The following is an 8,925-nucleotide window of genomic DNA, read 5'->3' as shown; positions in this document are numbered from 1 at the left end:
AAGAACCCTAAAGGATCAAATAACTTCGCGATCTCGCTCAATATTGATCGTTTCGAAATTCTTGTATCCTCTGTGGCTTTGTACCTAAGAGAAAACACATCCTTCCGTGGATATCATACAACCCCCAGTGTTTTCACCGAAACTTCTTCATTTTCAATATCAAGGCTCTCTTCTATATTTTCCTTCTCCACACCTTCTAAAATTGTACTATTATTTGCACACCACTTTCTTAGTGGCATGCCAAACTCGTCCAATATTCTTTCAATATTTCTCCTCATTTGTATGACATGCTGCAGAGTATCTCCACCCTTCATTAGATCATCCATGTAGAAGTCACTTCTTATCGCCAGTGACTCCAATGGATATGACATTTTCTTTATATCTGCTATTCTTTGCAGACATTTTACTGCTAAATATGGAGCATATGCAGTTCCGTATGTAACTGTGTTTAATGCATACGTTTTAATTTCACTATTTGTATTAAACCTCCAATAAATCAACAGGAACTTCCTGTCAGCATCTGCCACCCATATTTGCCGATACATATTTTCAATATCGGCAGAAAATACATACCTGTGCTTCCTAAATCTGAGCAAAATGCTAAACAGCTCATCTTGGATCCTAGTATGTCGTTTAATGACGAACCTGTTGACGTCTTACACGATGCGTCAAATACTACCCTCAATTTTGTTGTTGAGCTGTCTGGTTTGAGGACGCAATGATGCGGTAAATAATACCCACCTTCTCCATCTTGTAGATTCCTCACCAGACTCATGTGTACCAACTTAAATACTGACTAAGAGACTCATCGTATTGCATTTTTAGGTCACTATTTTTATTAAGCTTCCTCTCCAATGCCATGAACCTTCTCCTTGCTACTATTTTAGAGTCGCCTAATGTTTCCACATTTTGTTTGAATGGCAATTGAACTTCGAATTTACCATCAGGTGTCCTTTTTATATCTTCTTCAAACAACTCCTCACATCTTTTTTCATCTAATGTGAGCTTTAATTTTTTTAGGGATCTCTTCAATCTCCCTCACGGAGTTTGCACTGCTGCTACAACTTTTCTGTCATTGGTAGATGTATCAATAATCGCAGGACCGCTGACTATCCATCCCAGTTTTGTATTCTGTATAATCGTAGTCCCTGATTTGATTTTCCATCTACCAATATGTCATAAAAAATTTCAGCCCCCAACAGAATATCTATTCCACTTGGAATATTGTACCTGGGGTCCGCTAGTGCCATTTCTTGTGGAACTTTTTCCGCTATGACTTTTGTCTCTGGCACATTTGATAATATGGTTGGTATTACTAACACTTCCATATTCGTATTCTATTTTGAAGTTGTTGACTTCATCTTTACCTCTACCTTTTCTTGGCAAAGGGACTTATCCTCAAATTCTACTTCAGATTTCGTCCCAGTCAATTTCAATTTGTCCATGAACATTTTTCTCATTAGACAAACCTGAGAGCCGCTATTTAGCAAGGCTCTGCAACTAGTCCATTTATTCTCCCTGTTCTTAACTAAAACAGTGGCTGTTGATAACAATACGCATGCTTTCTCACTCTGCCTATTGTTTATAATTGTAATTTTTGAGCAACCTCTTTCTTTGTGTAACAAAGAGTTGTGCTCGCCTTGACAAGTTGTACAACTTACTGCACTAGTGCACATTTTTTTATAGTGCCCACTAGCTAGACGCTTAGAACATATGTTATTTTCTACTACTATGTTCCATTTCTTATCCACGGGAAGGATACGAAATTTGGTACATCTATTTAAATGATGACCAATAGAGCAACCAAGGGGACATTTTTCCTTTTGTATATGTTGCCCTTTTGTATTTCTATCAGATCGCCATTCTTTCACATCTTGTGATTGCGATGTTGACTGACCCCCCGTGAGCATGGGCCAACGGAGTTTTGCTTACCGTTATACCCTGAAAATTGTTGACTCGCCTCTAATGAAAATTGCATTTGCTTTAGGAATTTCATGAGGTCGTCAATTTTCGGAAGCTTTTTCGCGCTCCTACAGACTGCTCAAACTGGATTCTTAACTGTTCATCCAGTTTACTTTGCAGTAAATAGCACACGAATCCTTGATACATTTCTTCTGTATCAATTCGTGTTGCTTCTAAGGCTTGTAAGCTTTCCCCTACAGTATCTACAATTTTTTTCATACTTTGTGAATTGTAGTATACATTTGGGGCATCTAAAATCGACCTGAAGTGTATTGACGTCGTAGCCATCTTATTTGAGTAGTGCTCTTTCAATATACCCCAGTGGCTGGCAATTTAGAAATTTTACTACGCGCCTCGCCACTTACCTTTGCCTTTAACATACACATTTTTTGTGTTTTTGTTATTGGCTGGTCGAGTACAAGCTGCTCGAATTGTTCCCGAAATGATTCCCATTCTTCCATCTTTCCATTGAACACTGGGATTTCAATGGATGGAAGTTTAAATGGAAAAGACCGACGTCCTTTGCCTCTGTCCTAGGAATCATTACGTACCTATCTTTTAAATTGAAGAAGAGACCCTGAATTCCTTAGAATATTCGAAATAGAATCTTTCGGCTGTGTTAAACCGATCTCGTATCTCTTCACGAGAAATTTTCTTTTCGTTTGCCTCGTTGATATTGTATTCTAGATCGTCGAGAGCGTACTGGAAATGTCCTATCAAATAAGACGAATCCTTCCCTGTTTGTCTCTCTGACGACGACCTATTTTCTTCACCTATCATATTTTTGTTCTCAACTAATTTTTTTGATGTTGAGAGAATTGGATATCCCGAATATGCAGGAGGAGCATTTGCTCCAGGAAATTCGTTTAGAGTCAGAGTAGAAACTCTTTTTGACTCTTCTAGTTTGCCACCAATTTCCTTTTTCAAAATGGCAAACTTTTCAATCACATCCCTTACGTCAGATACGAATTTACTCGTGTAGTATCTGTTTTTGCTTAACACATGGGATGGTGATTGGAGTTTCCCGTCGTTTTCCTCAAACTTGGCTTGATAGTCCGTGAATGACTCACACATTGCGTTCACTTGTTCTATAACTAATTGCCCCCATAAGGCCGTTTTTACAATTTTGTGTAAATCATTGTATATATTACACATAGCCTGTCCTAACTCAAATTGTTTTTCAATTGTTTTTGAAAAATCCATTTTATTTTTGTTTACAAGTGAACGTCGAAAATGTAAATATATATATATAAATATATTTTATTTTTCTTATATAAAAATAATCAATGAGTCGAAAATAAAAATATAAATAAAGACTTACCGATTTTTGAATCTTTAACTTTTATATTATTATTATTTATTTTTTTGATTTACGCGGCGCGAGTTCGGCTTGTTATTATCTATTTATTATTATTTCTTTTTTAAAAATATATATGTATATATATAAAAATATTAAAAAATATACTTTTTTTTATTACTTTTTTTTACAATTATTAAATTTGGAATTTTCACCACTTTTTTTTTTTTTTTTTTTTTTTTTTTTTTTGTTATTATTATAATTTTTCACTAAATTCCAAAATTCCAACAATTTTTTCACTTTCACACAGGCACGCGTTCAAAATATTAAGGGTCACCAATGTTTAGGGGGAGAGGGAATGAATCGATGTTGTTGAGTGTTTGACGAGAACTGATTCTTTATTTAATAGAAAAACTAAATCTAGCCTTAACATCTAACATAAAAATACACATGAGCTTATTTAATAATGCACGCTGTCCCGAAATACATAATGCACTCCACGCACACAATACGTTGCGGGAGAAACGAAACATACCTACTGTATGATCGACCCTTTCTTATCTTCTATTTGTGGCCGTGCCATTAATTACATTATTTATTACCGACCGTAAACATAGCTATAGAAAGCACAGGCATCTTAAGTGTTTTCTTTATTTAACTAATTTACATTCTTCGGAAAAGACAAATAAGAATGAGATAAGAATCTAAAGAAGTATATTAAACATACAACACTAAACACAGATAAAAGATAACTTCCATTATATGAAAATCGTATTTCAGATTCATAATTCATAATGATACCATAGAGGATGTCATTTTGACGAGCAGATTAGGCATATTAACAATCGCTAGTGACATTCAACTTCAAACGATCGCAATTATTTCGGAAACTAAAAGACTTATGACTCTGGGAATGGTTCCATTGTGTCTAGAAACATTATTTACAGTAAAAACTGTACTTATATTACTTGTAGCTTATTTAAACAAAGAGATAACAGCCTTCATTCCAAGAAGTGGGAAATTTTCTTGAAAATTAACTAGTGCCATTCAACTTCAAATGATCGCAAATATCTCGGAAACTAAATGAGTTATGACTCTGGGAATGGTTCCATTGTGTCGAGAAAAATGTCTTACACTAAAAACAGTTCTAATATTAGTTGTATTTTATTTAAACAATGAGATACCAAGAACAAGAAGTGGGATCATTTCTTGAAAATTGACTAGTGCCATTCATCTTCGTACGATCGCAAATATCTCGGAAACTGATTGACTTATGACTCAGGGAATGTTTCAATTGTGTCGAAAAACATGTTTATACCCTCCACCATACATAGTATGGAGGGTATATTAAGTTCGCCATTCCCTTTGTAACTCATCGAAATAATAGGTTTAGAAGTTACAGTACCCACTGTGACAAATACTTTTTAAGAAACCCAAATCTAAAACAGTCTTGCAGATTCAAAATAAAAAAATTCCGATCTGTGACATTGTTGCAAAACAGTCTCCCATGTTGAATACGAACAAAGAAATCTAAACCTGCAACAATGTTGCAGAACAAAGAATAAAGTTTATAACAAAACTAGCTGAACCCGGTACGCTTCGCTACTCCTTTTGATTTTATAAGCATTCAAAATTTTATTTACGAATATATGTTGGATAAAGAAAAACAAATTTAAAAATTAAAAAAAAAAATATTGCACTAATTTAATGCGTTAATAAACAAAATCATTACAAAAGCAGTAACATGACATGTATACACGAAGGGTTTGTCCTTTGGATTTATTTATTTCATAGCAAATACCAAGCATGCAGGAAACTGCATTTTTTAAGTAGAGTGGCATTTCTATTGCAATTAGTGAATTCGAGATAGCAACATAATTCCGCCACACATTCTGAATTTCATTGGAATCGGTCACATATATCGTGTTTGGTGCATAATATGTATGAAATCGGCCGAAATATATATGTTAGCTATATCCAAACCTCAACTGATTTCAATATAATTTGGCAATTTTTGCTGGTGCCAGATTTTGTCTCTCTCGCTTTGGGTGCATCAAATATGTGAAATCATCTGAGTATATATATGGGAGCTATAATCACATCTGAGCGTATTTGAATATAATTTGTCAAATTTATTTTTGTACCAAATTTAGCCACTCATGCCGAATTTCGTTGGAATCGGAAATACGTATCGTGTTTTGTGCATCAAATATGTGAAATCGGCGGAAAATATATATGGGAGCTATGTCCAAATCTGAACCGATTTTAATATAATTTGACTAATTTAGTTTTCTAATCAAAATCCCGTTACATATTCTTTCTTTGGAATCGATCGGCCGAAAATATATATTTGGGAGCTATATCCAAATCTGAACCGATTTCAATATAATTTGACAAATTTATTTTCGGATTAAATCCCGTCACACATTCCAAATTTCATTGGAATCGAACATTCATATTGTGTTTGAGACATCAAATGAACGAAATCGGTCGAAAATATATATGGGAGCTATATCCAAATCTGAATAATTTGGCCGACTTATTTTTGTTCCAAATTCCGTTACGTATTCCAAATTAGGAGACTGTATCTTCAACCAATCAATAGATATGTGCATATAAAATCTAAATTTTTGTGAGGTACCTCTGATTCTGATGCTATATCTCCAGTTCCAAGTGGAAATTCAAAAATGTGTATAGCCTATGTTACTTTCAGGCGATGTTGCAGTATATATGGAAATTTTCAGGAAAATCTATTCAGCGGTTTTCGAGTCCATAAATTACAAACAAACAAACAAACAAACATACAAACATTTTCCTCTTTTATAGATATAGACTAAAGACCAATCCAGAATGGTCAAAATGCAAGCTAAACATTTTGACCATTAATATGAAATAATTTTCTAACTATAAGTTTATCTTAAGTTCTTAAGTTCATGGAATAAAGTTCAAAACCGGAATCACTGGCATTTGTTATTGCTGGCGCAGTAGGTAGGATCGGTATTAGTCAAAGATACGAAGATCCCATCAATAATAATAAAGAACTCGGGCAATTGATTGCAATTAACGTGAAGTTAAAGAACTCGGACAATTGATTGTAATTAACGTGAAGTTTAATTAACGTGAAGTTTAATCAACCTGAGGTTTAATTAACGTGAAATTTAATTAACTAAAAAGGAACTCGCAGTGATTTCTAGAATTAATTGATTCCAAAACAAAATTGAACAAATAAATAAACAATTTATGCCTAAACGAAAATTGTGAAGGAAGAAAGATAACCACTCAACGAAACATCAAAAAAGGAAGGAGTGATAGAAATCTTGCCCCGAAGGAAGCAAGGAAAGGATCCATTGGGAGTAGGCTATAGTTTTATTTAAATATAGTTATTATTTCTGAAAACATGAAAAAATACTGTAAAACAATGTTGTGTGATTTAGGAAAACATAATTGAACAAAAGAATATTGTGAACCATGGCTCAACATAGAGTAACAATCGACCCCATAAAATACTTGTCCAAATTAGCATCTTTTGATGGCAGCTTTAAAAATCTACATACATTTATAGATCTTGTGGATAGGGTAACTTCAATATTGGACACATACGACGATGTATCCAAGAGTTTTTGGATATAGTAAAGTCAAAGCTAGTTGGTCAAGCAAAGACGTTAGTGACATTAATAATCATTTGACGTCATGAGCAACACTTAAGACAGTGCTAACAAATAATTTTGGAGATAGATTATCAATAGAGCAACTTAACGATCAAATGCGGTCACTTAAGTTCAAAACGAACGAAAAAAAACTTTTATGATGATATTACGTATTCTCTCAGTCGGCTCAATATGAAGAGCCGCATCCTATATATCAAAATCAGGTAGGTTATGATGCTATCATAACCGCCGATAAAAGAACTGCGTTAGACATATTTAAAAATAAGCTTATAGAACCAATGCGTTCCATAATCATTTGTCGGAATCCGGCAAAAATCGAGGATGCTATTAAAATTCTATATGATAACAATTATGCCTATTCAAATAAAAAGTTTAACAAAAATCAAGGAAAAAATGTTACTAATAACCGTAATTCGAGCCCAGACCGAAATAATCATACTAATAGATTTTATCAAAATGCAAACCAACGTCGGAATGATAATAGTGATCACTCTGTTGCAAACCAATCGGATAATGACAGACCAATACCGATGGAGGTGGAAAATTTGCAACGGGACAGTTCAACAGACTGGTCCACATAATGATAGGAAAATGTAAATTCTTATTAGACACAGGTGCAACGAATTCCTTAGCCAACCATAACGTTTTCCATTCGACAAGAATTGTAATATTAAAAAATCCAACAACAATGAATGCATTGAACAACGAACACACAGTCACCAAAAAGGTAATGATACTTTACGAAAGTATAAAGCGGTCATAGATTTTGAAAGTAATTTCATGCTATTAAATGGGAAAGTAATTCCATTACATTTTGAAGAACGAAGGAAGGTCGTATTGAATATATTTCCGGGGGAACACCTCTACAGAATTCCATCATGTTCTTATAACACAAATATTCTAATAAATAATGTAATAAAAATCCTAAGGATATAACAATCAACGATGGATTATATACTTGTGAGAATAATGAGGTAGGAATTTAAATATGTAACAAAACAGATAAGAAGCGTTAGGTAGAAATGAATGAAATATTATGTATTCAGGAAGTTTTAGTGAAATACACAACTTTAAAAAAGGCCCGGGTATGGAGGTTAATAAGGAAAATATTAGCCCACATTCTATAATGGGCAAAGTCAGAACCCAACATTTAAATCTAGAACAAAAAAAGCAATTATGTAAACTCCTAATTGATTTCCATGAAGTATTTCCAGATAATTAAAAGTTATCCTTTACTCATGAAATAAGCCATAATATAAATACTAAAGACGAAATCACAAGAAGGAGCAAAATATACAGATACCCCTACATTCACAAGGAGGAGATCCAAAGACAAATAACAGAAATGTTGCAAAACGGTATTATTGCACCGAGCATTAGTGCTTACAACAGTCCTGTTTGTGTGGAATCTAAAAAACCAGACTTGTCTGGAATAAAAAAAAATACAGACTCGTAATTGATTATTAAACGATAAAACGGTGGATAACAATTACCCAATTCCGAATATAACTGATATTCTAGACAAATTAGGGAAATCCAATTATTTTTCTATTATTGATCTTAAAAGTGGATTTCATCAAATAGAGGTTGAAAAGAAATATAGACCTAAGGCTGCATTTTCAGTCGATAATGGTCATTATGAATTTAACAGAATGTCATTCGGATTGAAAAATGCACCGAGCACTTTTCAACGATTGGTTGATAACATTCTTAGAGAGAATGTATCGAAAAAAGAATGTATATTGTACATGGATGACACTATAATTTCCTCGAACGGTTTAGAGGAACACATTAAAAATTTGAAATCAGTATTGCTAAAATTGAGAAATGCAAGAACTAAAAAATAACCAGATGTTTAAATAAATAAATTGACGTGATAAACGAGGAATATATACATAATATAATATCGGCAGAACATTCAAGAAAATTATCATAGAGGTATAGACGAAAATTTTGCCCAAATAAAATGCACATACTACTATAAAAGATTAAAAGAAA

Source organism: Musca domestica, unplaced genomic scaffold (genome assembly GCF_030504385.1).
Source record: "Musca domestica strain aabys unplaced genomic scaffold, Musca_domestica.polishedcontigs.V.1.1 47, whole genome shotgun sequence".
Taxonomy (NCBI): Eukaryota; Metazoa; Arthropoda; class Insecta; order Diptera; family Muscidae; genus Musca; species Musca domestica.
This window is presented reverse-complemented; position numbering follows the sequence as displayed.